Here is a 12135-nt window from a genome sequence, read left to right on the forward strand (position 1 = left end):
GGCATGTAGCCACCACATCTCTTCTCATATATAAGCTACCATTTCTCGAGCTAGTTTATTTCCATTTTGTTTGTAAGCATATTTCAGTTCTTTGATATTAATTAAATGAAGCGGTGTTTTTGCTGCATCTCTGCATTTGTGGTTATATATTTATTTTGTTTTGTTCCTATTTAAGTTCGGATCAGTTGCTCGGTGGGTAATGGATTTGTCAATGTAGTAGGTTTCAAGCTAGTTTATTACCATGCAAAGTAGTGATGGATCACATTCATCCATGGACACTCATGGGTAACATGGTCTCCTTGACAAATATTGCATGGAAACTTATTCTTCTATTTCTTTTCTATGGTACCCCCACCCATGGTAGTTTGGGTTTTGCATCTCGTTGAGAAATTTTGAAGTGATATTCTGTTTGCTTTTATTCTTTTTCCCACCAAGTACTAAGGATTCTTCAAATTCATGGATTGCATCGAATGCAACTCGTTAGTATGCTAAGGGGCCAAATATTTTTTAAAGCTAGGCATAGTAGTCAGGGTTTGCGATGAAACAATCTCGTGGCCCAATTGTGCAGCTAACTAGCTCATGATATTAGTGGATATGGACCGACCATGCCATTAGGAATAGACCCCCTTGGAATATTCCCTACAGATAATTGTTGCAAGCTCCAAAATGGTAGTTTAACTATGGGTATAATAGATCTAGGAAATAAGTACTCAACTCCAGGTTGTGAGCTTTATTATTTCCCTGCACCAAATACAAAGCTAGTGGGGGGAGGGGCACTAAGAGAATAGGAAGAGTAACCAGCGTTATTGACACAATCAATGGTATGGCCCAAAGAGAAAATGGTGATAAACTAGAAGTGGAAGGAGTTGTAACCATCACACTTATCAATAGTAATGAAGACATTATAGTATACATCCTTGAGACACTCGATGAAAAGGATATGATCTCCCCCATTGTTGAGGATCTACTCTCATCATCTATTTGATGACAAATGGTGAAAAAGGATTCATAAAGTTATCATCCACCCTAATGAGTAAAATTTCAAGAGGATTAATCAAAGGATGATTCACATTGGTTGGTGGATTTTCCTCTCTTCCTAGCAAGTGATATATACGATAGTGGACTTTCTCCACTCTTTAGTAATATTTAGCTTCATATTTTGATGCAATTGCAGAGTTGACTCTCCAATCATATTCCAAGGCCCTACACCCTAGTCTATTTTTGGTTTTCTATAAATGTAAAGATGTCTAGATTGACATTATTTAGTGCTTATTTTTATTAAATGGTTACTGTTACAAAAGGGTCTGGAGTGAAACTTTTATGGTGTTTGAGATTACTCTTAACCAATCCAAAATAGGGAAGAAAGTTCTCAAATCAATTAGCACTATGTAAGGAACTCAAAGAGAGGTATATTCCCTTTTATAAGAAATTTAGAGACCTCACACTGTCTGAATGATCACTATAATTCATTGAAGTATTTTCAGACAAATTTGATCTACAATTTGTTCGTTTAATCCAAGATTCCTAATGAATTTTAAAAGAAATGCACTCAAAAGAAAGAAACAAGATTTATATAAATGCAATGTGATGTTTTACCTATCTAACAAGGAAAATAAATACATGTAACTAACCAATAAATAAAGTTCAAGTTTGAAAAACAAAAAAAAAAAGTAGACAAGAAGTTATCGACCAATGTTACAATAAAGGAACACACCCAAACTAGAAACACAAGATCTAGCACAAAGACTTAATTTTTCAAATAATTTCTTGAATAAATAAGAAAAATGTACTAATCAGCAACTAGATCAAACTTCAAACCCTCAAGACCTTTTTTGGATCACCTATCACCAAACAACACATTCAAGCATCCAAAACAAATATGTAATTCAAGCAAGGTAAGGGAGACCCAAATCCAACAAAATTGACTATATTTGATGATGACAAGTGTTTATGAGTCTAATCCTAGAGAGATCAAGCCCTCCAAAACCTAGCAAATATAGAAAAGAAATCAAGTAGGAAAACAAACACCCAAATCTCACTCAAAAAGGCCTCCTACATGCATCATCATTTTATCACATGGCACATTGGGTGATGACAAAGGTATTATCACTCCATTTTAGAGATTTGGGTTTATGAAGGCGGGATTATTGCTTTGTCAACAAGGAGGCAAAGCGATAAAAAATTTTGAGAAATATTTCCCAAGAATCAAGCTTAGACCTTAAGTATTAAGAGTGGATATGACCCAAAAATGACATGAATGGCATGGCTAACACCATATAACACTCAAGAAACAATAAAAACCAAGAATAGTTAAGGGATTAAGGATAAATCAAGGGGATCTCACGCCAATGGAGTTTCCATTTATGTTTTCACAAAATTTCCCTATGGAAAACAACTTATGCTATGTCGATCTCACCCTTAAATCTATACATATTGAAAATGGTGAACCATTTGCAAGATCTTCCTAGATATACAATCTAATGTACTTTGCATAATGAATAGAGGAGAGTCATGATCCAACTCCTAGACATCCTGCTTGCATAGCTATCACATGTATCCTACATATATTTATACCAAATAGCTCGGATATACCCTTCCAAACAAATATTTATTAGAATATTTAGTACATCTAAAGATAATTCTCCAAATATATTCAAATTCAAAAGAAATTGTTTAACGCATGACAAGATTTGGGTAAAACATTATTGAAATCCACATGAAACAAATGAAACACTTATAATAATTTTACCTTGGATGTGCGATCTCCTTCTCAGTTATCCTGACCTTGTCTCCTCCTTGGCTTACATACTATGATTAGGTTCACAATGGTATGCAAAGAGGTCTCCATGAGAAATTTCATGAACATGTACTTACTATGTTCTTCTCCCTATGTCTCTTCCCAATAATGGTCTGCTTGTTGAGCACACTGTTATATTTAGGTTGGACAAGGAAGTAGAATCAACATAAATCAATTTTTAGAAATTTAAACAATCATGAACCATAAGAAAACAATCACATATGATATTTATTAGTTGAGGAACATGGAATACAATATTAACATGGAAACTTTTTCAGGATAAAACCACAAAACTTATTTTTATAATTATTTGTAGGAACCAACCTATTATTATAAATATTTGTAGCCACCAACTTACTAGAGACATGAATTACCACTAGTACAAACAAAAGTAGGAACTAACCTACTCTTCTAGATCTTTGTAGGAAATAATCTACTAGAGAGAACAATCCCCACTACTACAAATATTCATAGGCACCAACTTACTAACGACACCAATCACCACCACTACAAATATTTGTATGCACCGACCTACTTCACTTAGTTTTCTTACTACTTATACCTTCTCTAGGTCTACTATGTGCTTCTGCCTTCACAAGGTTTGTGTTGGAATATTCAGCAATAGTAAGAGGGGGGTGAATCAGTATTAACAATTTTTAACTTCAAAAACTTGTAAATCCATCCACATATATAAACAAACCACATAAAAAATAAAGAACACAAATAATTTTACGTGGAATCCAGAAGTGAGAGAAAAGTACATAATTCTTTTGTGAATATATATAAAGAGTACATTCAAATTTATCAGCACCAACTCCCTATTTTATCAGCATCAACTGAAAGGAAGCACCAACTCCCTGATTTATCAGTGCCAAAGCTTGTACAAGAGTCAATATTAGTTAAATAAATGTTTCCCTCTTGTCAACTGCTCCTCTATCCTTCACAGAAGCACTCAGTTTCCCAAACACATCCTTATTAGAAATAGAACTTCCTGTAGCAAATGATCCTTGAACTCAGCCTCCTTATCAGCATAAATTAGCCTCAATAGTGCCAAAATCAAGACTAAAACCTTCAAAAAGTGTTTCAAGGTTCCTTTCAAAATAAGCCTAAAATATTTCCAAAATAAGCCAAAACCCCTTCAAAAAATGCACCAAAGAACCTACCACACAAATTCGGTCCAAATCATCTCCTCTTCACTTTTGGTTCATGAGGTATGAACCTTATAATTCCTTCGTTTCTTCGTTTGATTGAACATATCTGAATCTGCTTGAGCGAATAACTTGAAATGATCCTTTTCGCGCCTATTTCTAGATCATTCTGTTGAAATTTGTAACTAGGTTTAGTCTTCATAATGTTTATTGTAATGATGATTTTATATATTCTATATTAAATAGAAAATAAATTTGTTATTGTCATTCTTGATGTATGGGTTTCATGCTAAATATAAATTTATTTATAGGTCAAGCACCTATTGAGTTCTTCTAGGTTTTTCATAGAGTTATGAAATCAAAAAAGTCATTATCATACATGTAAGACCCCTTTGGGAATGTTGTATCTTGTAAAGAATTTTTTTTGTAATGTCAAAAGTGTCATAAAGACCCTCTAAGACCTTGTCAAACAAGTTGGCCTACAAGAAAGATCAATTCGGCCTCATGGGCAGAAATTCGACCTCCTAAGAAGCCTATATATAAGGTAACCTCAACTTCACTTGGAGAGACATTATTTCAATCAAGAAAGTAGTTTGATCTCCTCAAGAAAGAAGTTGAAATACAAGGAAAAAGGATGAAATTCAAGGAAAAGAAGAACAGAAGCAAGATCGAAGTTTTGGACCTCTCTCTCTCATGTTAGAGTTTCTAGAGTAGTTGTTAGGCCGAAATTACAAAAGGAACTATTGGAAGTCAAACTTGTCGAAGAAATTGTTCGAAGTCAAAGTTTCTGAAGAAACTGTTGGCATTCAAAGTTGTCGAAGAAACTATTAAAAGTTGAAGTTGTAGAAGAAATTGTTGGGGAAGTCGAACTTGCAAAATAAACTGCTAGGAAAGTTGAAGTTGCAGAATAACTTATTGGGAAGGTCGAAGTTGCTAGGTCAAAGTTGTTGCAAGTTTCAAGGTCGAAGTTGTTGCAAGTTGTTAGGTTGAAGTTGCTAGAAATTTCTAGGTCGAAGTTGTTGGAAGCTACTAGGTCAAAGTTGTTGAAAGCTGCTAGGACGAAACTGCTTGAAAGGTTCATCAAGAAGGAGAAGTTTGACTTGGTCTTGGAGGGGAATTTATTAATGGTCCTAGGTCTTGGGATTCTTCATTGAACATTCTATAAGAAGAGAAGAATTCTTGTGGATTTTCCTCTCAAGAGGAGAGGCTTCGGCCCTAACTTGCAGCCTATATTTCGTGTCATATTTTCTCAATGACCTTTATTATTTGGTAGTTGTTTGATGATATAAAACACAATAATAATCAAGAGAAAGAATAAGTTAATCAATTTAAGTAAAAATACATCACAAGCAGTTATCAAAGTAAGAGAAATCACCTAATCTAGTTGCCCCTAGATTTCTCAACATGGTATCAGAGCTAAGGTGACATCAAAAAGGAAATCCAACTTGAAGATCATCAATTGAAGAAGGATACATAAGGTTTGAGCACTAGGAGATCATCAAGAAGGAATAATCCACACATCATCTTGAAGGAAGGAACTAAGGAACGTCAAAGAGGACTACCCATCTCATCACAAGGATCATACCATCTAGAAGAATAAACATTTTGTAAAATAAGAAGACTTCAAATACCCTACCTCATTCAAAGAAGGACTCTACACCTGAAGTATTCTTTGGAATCTTACACATTCTATAATCATATAACAAGGAATAAATAAAGAGAACTTCATCATCAAAGGTATCTCCCTATACTGAAGAAAGGATCAGATATCAATCATCTTTATAGAAGACATCAAGTCATCATCGTAAAGAACGCATCATCAATAATCAACATCATCAAGAAGGCATCAAGTTAATATCATCATCAAGGATAATCTTCACTTGACAAGTAAGTATCTTTATAATTTTGTAAGTATCTATCAACATGACTTCACTCTTCAAGGAACGCAACAAACTGGTTGGGTCATCAAATTTTCTTGCATGGAAAAAGAGGATACACATGATCCTCATAGAGAATGAAGTTATTGAATATGTTAAGGGTTCAATCTTTGAACCATCTCAAGGGAAATCTCAAGCTCTATCAAAGTACATGAAAGGGGAAGTAAGGGCTCAAAGAATCCTCATAGAATCAATCAAGGATTCATTCATCCCTTATGTAGCAAAGATGGAGACATCAAAATAAATCAATGAAAACTTGGTAGAATCGTTTTCTATAAGCACTAAATGAGCAGTTATATCATTGAGAACTAAACTATACAAGATGTGTTAAAAAATGTAGCAAGAAAAGCTCAATTTGACTTTATCCTTAGTCAAATTGAGTAAATCAATTTTTCACATCAACGGGACAACTTGGAGGCAGTTAACTAGTATGACGTACCTCTTGTCACTTAGTTAGCTCAGTAAATTCGAGTTAGTGGTCTTGGAGTTCAATCATGCATGTGTGATTCCTAAATTTTAGCAATCTAGTTCAAATATTTTCATTGTTATTCAGTTAACTAACCTCTAACTATTGATAGAGTCAATTTAAGATCAGTCGAGCAGTGGGATAATAGTCTAACTCAAATATTTTTCAGTTAACTAATCAATTAGCCCGAAATAGCTAGTGCATGAATGGAATTCAAATTTCTCAATTGGAGTGGAGGAGACAAGGCCAATGTAACATGAGTTGTATATTAGTTGAGTGTACAGTTGTTGCATGCAGTCAAGAGATCAATTCCTTGGGAATTGTGCAAGTAAATAGGGACTTCCCTATTTCTTAGGAGCTCGAATTTTCTCATATTTGTGCAAGGAAATAAGAAGATGGAGGAGCAGATAATTGGCTAAGTGTTGGCTATATTTTCTCATTCAGCAGAGAGAACAGTTATTCTTTTGCAAGTTGTGCTCAAAGTTGGAGCAATCAATTGTAATATTTTCTCTATTCAATTAATTAATGCAAAGAGGCTTCGGGGGTCTTTCCTAGTTGGGTTCCCCTAGAAATCATTGTGTACTTGTGGTTTTTCTTGTTGCATTTCTATGCATGTTGTTCTAAATTTTGATTTCCATTCTGCAAATTAGTAGAGTAGAATTGTATCTCTAGTTTTTCAATTTTAAATCTTGAGCAGTTGCAATTTCTATCAAATTTCTACATGGTATCAAAGCCATGAAATCACATTAGAGCTAGTATTTCAAATTTATCCCTTAGGAATTTCGAATTTTCATCTTCAGTGTAGCATTTTTTCCTCAAATTTTGGAGGATGTCTTTCAACGAACTGAGATTAGAGTATTCCCTGGAGGGTAGCTCGAATTTCATAGCTTGGAAGGATCGAATGGAAGTAGTGAATGATGATAATGGTTTGTTAGAATATGTTAAAACTGACATTGCAAAACCCCAGTGGTCTGATGCATAGCAATTATCCCAATGGAAAAAGGGCGTTGCAAAGGCCAAGAGAATTCTTTTCGAAGGTGTGAGAGACCATGTGGTCCAAAATCTCCATGGAAAAGAGATACAATTTTCTATGTGGAAGACACTGACTAAGCTATTCAAAACTAGAAGTGACCATACAAAATTGGCCTGAAAGACAAAATTCGAAACATTAGGATGTAGAAGAATGATACCATTCCCCAATATCTCTCTAGATTTACTCAAGTTCGTGATGAGATTGGAGGGGTTGGGGTGAATGTTGCATAAGATGACCTGGTGATCCTATCTCTTCTAGGCTTTCCAAAATCCTAGCATAGCTACCAAGACTCTGTGAATGGAAGGGAAAAATTACCGAATTGGGAAAGGTTGTGATATGATTTGGTTCAAGAAGAGTTTAGTAGAAATACCAGAGATGGAACTTCTTCCAGAGCAGAGGATGAAGAGAAATTTTCCTTGGTTTCAAAGAAGAAGGGAAAAGAAAAGAAGACCCAAAGCAAACCTGAATCCAACCAAAATAATTGCAAGAAAAAATACTTGAGCACGATAAAATGTTTCCACTTCCATGAATATGGGCACTATGCAACAAATTTTTTGCATAATAAGTCTAACAAGAAGCCTTCAAGAGCAGCAAGAGGTGAAGCATTAGCTTCAGAATTCAAATTGGACTTCACCCTAATAACATGCATGGCCAAAACTATTGTGGGGAGTGTGTGGTACATTGATTATGGTGCTTAGTTCCATATGGCAAGGTGAAAGGATTTTTTCAGTAGCCTAGAGGAGAAGGATCTCAAAACGCATATCAAAATGGGGGATGATGAGAGGTATAGTGCTACAGGAATTGGTATTGTCACCTTTGAGAGGGAGAAAGGCTCTCCTCTTCGCCTCAAAGATGTTATGTTTGTACTTGGGCTGAAAGAGAACCTGATCTCTGTAGTGGTATTGGAGGATAGAGACTATAATGTTGTTTTCAGTAAATGGAAAGCCTTTCTCAGATACATAGCTACTGGGAAAGTGAAGTAAATTAGAGTTCGAGTGAAGAACCTATACAAACTTCAGGTGGTAGATTGCACTACATTGAGAAACAAAGCTGAAAGGTGTAAATCTAAGATCTTGGAGAACATTGACATAGGAGATTGGGTCATCTACACCATGGTGCCTTAAAACTCATGCAGCAAATTACCACCAGTCTCCCTAAAGGCTCCTTTGACCAGCGGGATGTCTGCAAGGGATGCACATAAGGGAAATATATCAAATCCACTTTCCATGGTCGATATAGTAGAGTAGATGCAATCTTGGAGAGACTCCACTCTAATGTTTGTGGACCCTTTTGTATAGCCTCCATAACAAAACATAAGTATTATGTTATTTTATTAATGATTTCTCTAGAAAATGTTCGATCTTCTTCATGCAAAAGAAGGATGATTTTGCATATGGATAGCCCGGAATCGAAGTATTTTCAAAGAAAAAGCTACCTCGGCACAGGTAATTGCTATACAAAGCTCAGCCATCCTTACTAGCATACCTGAACCGGAAGGTCCTTCCTCCTCAAACCAGCAGAAAGAAATCCGGATTAGAGAAGGCATTCCCTGGGCTTTCTTTGACGGGGCAGCTCAAAACGACTATACCGGAGCCGGAATCATTATCCATCTCAGTCCTTCACATTCGCTTAAAGCCTCGGTGGGACTTGGGATGGGCTCAAATAACTTTGCCGAACTTTCAGCTTTAAAACTTCTCCTTTGCTGGCTCATTCACAGACAGGTCCTCACAGTTCAGATCTTTGGAGATTCCTCAAATGTTGTCAACTGGGTCAATGGAAAATTTAGATGTCGGAATTATATGTTGATGCCTCTGCTAGAAGAAATTCAAAATCTAAAATCTTCTTTCACTGTTTTTTCTCTTGAACATATTTACAGGGATAAAAATGATGAAGCAGACCGGTATTCTAAAGTAGGTCTACAACAGGTTGTGGGTTCGTGGAGGATAAAAGAGCAGCTTCAGGACCAGATCCGTGAGACGGATATGGCCCCTTACACAGTGTTTTTTGTTTTCATGCTGAATATGCTCCAGGATTAAACGGACGCATAGTTTTGTTTTTGGTGGCATATGTTACTGTGATCGATTATCACACGCTTATTTCTTTTTCATAGACTCGGAGAAGTTCATAAAAACTCTGTTTTTTATTTTTGTCAATATGCGGGTTGTTTTCCTGTTAATGGAGACCCGGTTTTTCTTAACAGTCGTTGTATCTTGTTATGGCTGCGACAGGCCGAGTTCAGCTGAACTTGGTGGTTTTGTTTTTCTGCATAAAACCTGCTCGATGACTTCATGGAGAAGGATGGTTTTTACCTCTCTGTCTCAGGCAGTTTCTCTGCTGAATGTTTAATCATCTGCTTGTAGCTTTTTTATACATATCAATAGAAAAGCTCGGTTTTTTTCCTCGAAAAAAAAAAAAAAAGGATGATTTTTTCTCAAAATTTGTTGAATTCAAAGCAATGTTGAGAATTAGATTGGGAAGAAGGTGACGACTCTTAGGAGAAAAAATGGAGGTGAATTTGTTTCGAATACATTCAATGATTTATGTGCCAAACAAGGTATTCGAATAGAACTGATAGTATCCCATAACCCACAGTAGAATGGGTAGCTGAAAGGAAGAATAGAAGCATAGTGGGACTAGCAAGAGCCATGTTGTTGTTAGAAAAATATTACATATGACAGAGAAGTGCAAGACATATAATATGCGGAAAAACACAAACACATAAAACCAGAGAGACACAGATACAGGTGGTTCACCTAGTTTGGGCTACGTCCACCCCGAACAGCCAGTCCTTCCTTTCTATTATCCAGCAAAATGAAGAGACACAACCTACAACAAATCTGTTGTAATATCCTTTGTTTTCTCTCACAGTCTCACCTCTATGTTTCTCGCTCTGAGAATACACATATATTCCACAGCCTCAATACAATACCCTCATACAAAGAGAGGGGTTGCCTTATAGGGAAAAAAACCCTAAACTAAACATAAATTCTACTGTCAGATCATCTGCCTAATAAACAGACCAGATTGACTAGAAATTTCTATACTTTTACAAAGCAATTTTACATCTGTTTTTACCTTCGGGGGCGCTGCCCCTGAAAGCCCCGTCGGGGGACCGCTGGCCCCCGGACCCCCCAACCGGGGGGGATGGGCCCCCAAACCCCCGCCGGGGGGACCAGTCCCCCTCGTACCCCTCCGCATGGAGGGGTGTACAATCTTCCTAGGCTATACATCCGGCTAAAACAAAGACCTCTAAATTAGGATGATAATCATGCTCCACACCCAATAATTGCAATATCAGGGGTTTCCATTACATCTACGGGCGGAAGAATTCAACACTGTAGTCTACTTGCAAAACTGGAGTCCTCATAGAATACTTGGTATGATCACACTGGAGAAATATTTCTCTGGGAGGAAGCCTGATGTGTCTCATTTCATAATTTTTGGAGCTTCAATTTATTGTCACATCTCCAAGGATTTGAGGAAGAAACTTGAGCCTACAATAGAGTTGGGAGTTTTTGTAGGATACATCGGAACTCCACATGATTACCAGGTGTATTTACCTTCACTAAGTGTAGAAATTATGATGTATATTTGCAATTTCTCATGAAGTTTTAATCTAAATCACAAGACACAAACCTACTCTACTACTCCGCAGAATTCAATCACAATTTAGAACATCAATCACAAACATGCAATGAGAAATAACACACATGCACACAATATTTTTCCAGCGGAAAGCAATCTGCTAAAAACCCCTTTGCTTTCTTTCATTAATATGATGAATAGATATGTATTACAATTGCTTTGCTCAACTCGGCACAACCTACAAGTGAATAACCTCTCTCTCTACTCACTTAGAATGTTTGACCCAAACTTAGTCAATTTCTGCCTCTGATTGAGCCCCTATTTCCTTGCGCAATTCATGAGGAAATTAGGCCCCTATTATTTAGGAATTTCCTCCAAAATTCTCACACAATTCCCAAGGTTGATCATCGGAATGCATGCAACACTTGTACACTCGAGACTAGTCTACAACTCATGTTACATTGCCTTGGAATCTCCACCACAAATGGGGAACTCGAATTCTCTACATGCACTAGATATTTTTGGTTGATTGATCAGTTAATTGGGTAATCAGTGAGTTAGATTGAATTCCCACTATACATCTGACCTTCCACTAGTTCCTCCAAGAGTTAAAACCAGTTTAACTGAAAACAACTTGAAATAACTGACCTTGATTGCTACAAATTAGAAATCACACATTCTCAACTAAAATCTAACAATTCTAACTTGAATTTATTGAGGTAAATGAGTGAAAAGAGCCATGTCACCTGAGTTAACTGCATACAAGTTGTTTGTTGATATGGAAATTCATTTTTTCTCAATTTGACCAAGGCAAAGTCAAATTGAGACTTTCTTGCTATAGTTTTCAACACTCCCTCTCAGTATGAAAGGGATTATCAACCACCCCTATCCTGCACCTATGGAATGTATTGTAGAAATGCTTCTCATTGTTATTGTTTCTGTTGCAACATATGCAACTGAGAAGTGTCCAAAAAAAACATTGAATCTATTGTGTGTGCAACTATCTACTAGGAAAATTGTGTTGTTGTTGACTTTGCTACTGAGCCTCCTGATCTGTTTTCAATACTCCTCTGTACTTCTTAGTATCTAACTAACATTGATCCTCCTGCTACTGAATATTGTGGGCCCCTGTAGCAAGGTAGTGATCCATGAGGAGAACACCTCAATGG

The sequence above is a fragment of the Pinus tabuliformis genome, chromosome 2_2 (genome assembly GCF_031772625.1).
Source record: "Pinus tabuliformis cultivar Carrire ecotype Pingquan chromosome 2_2, CPIR1, whole genome shotgun sequence".
NCBI lineage: Eukaryota > Viridiplantae > Streptophyta > Pinopsida > Pinales > Pinaceae > Pinus > Pinus tabuliformis.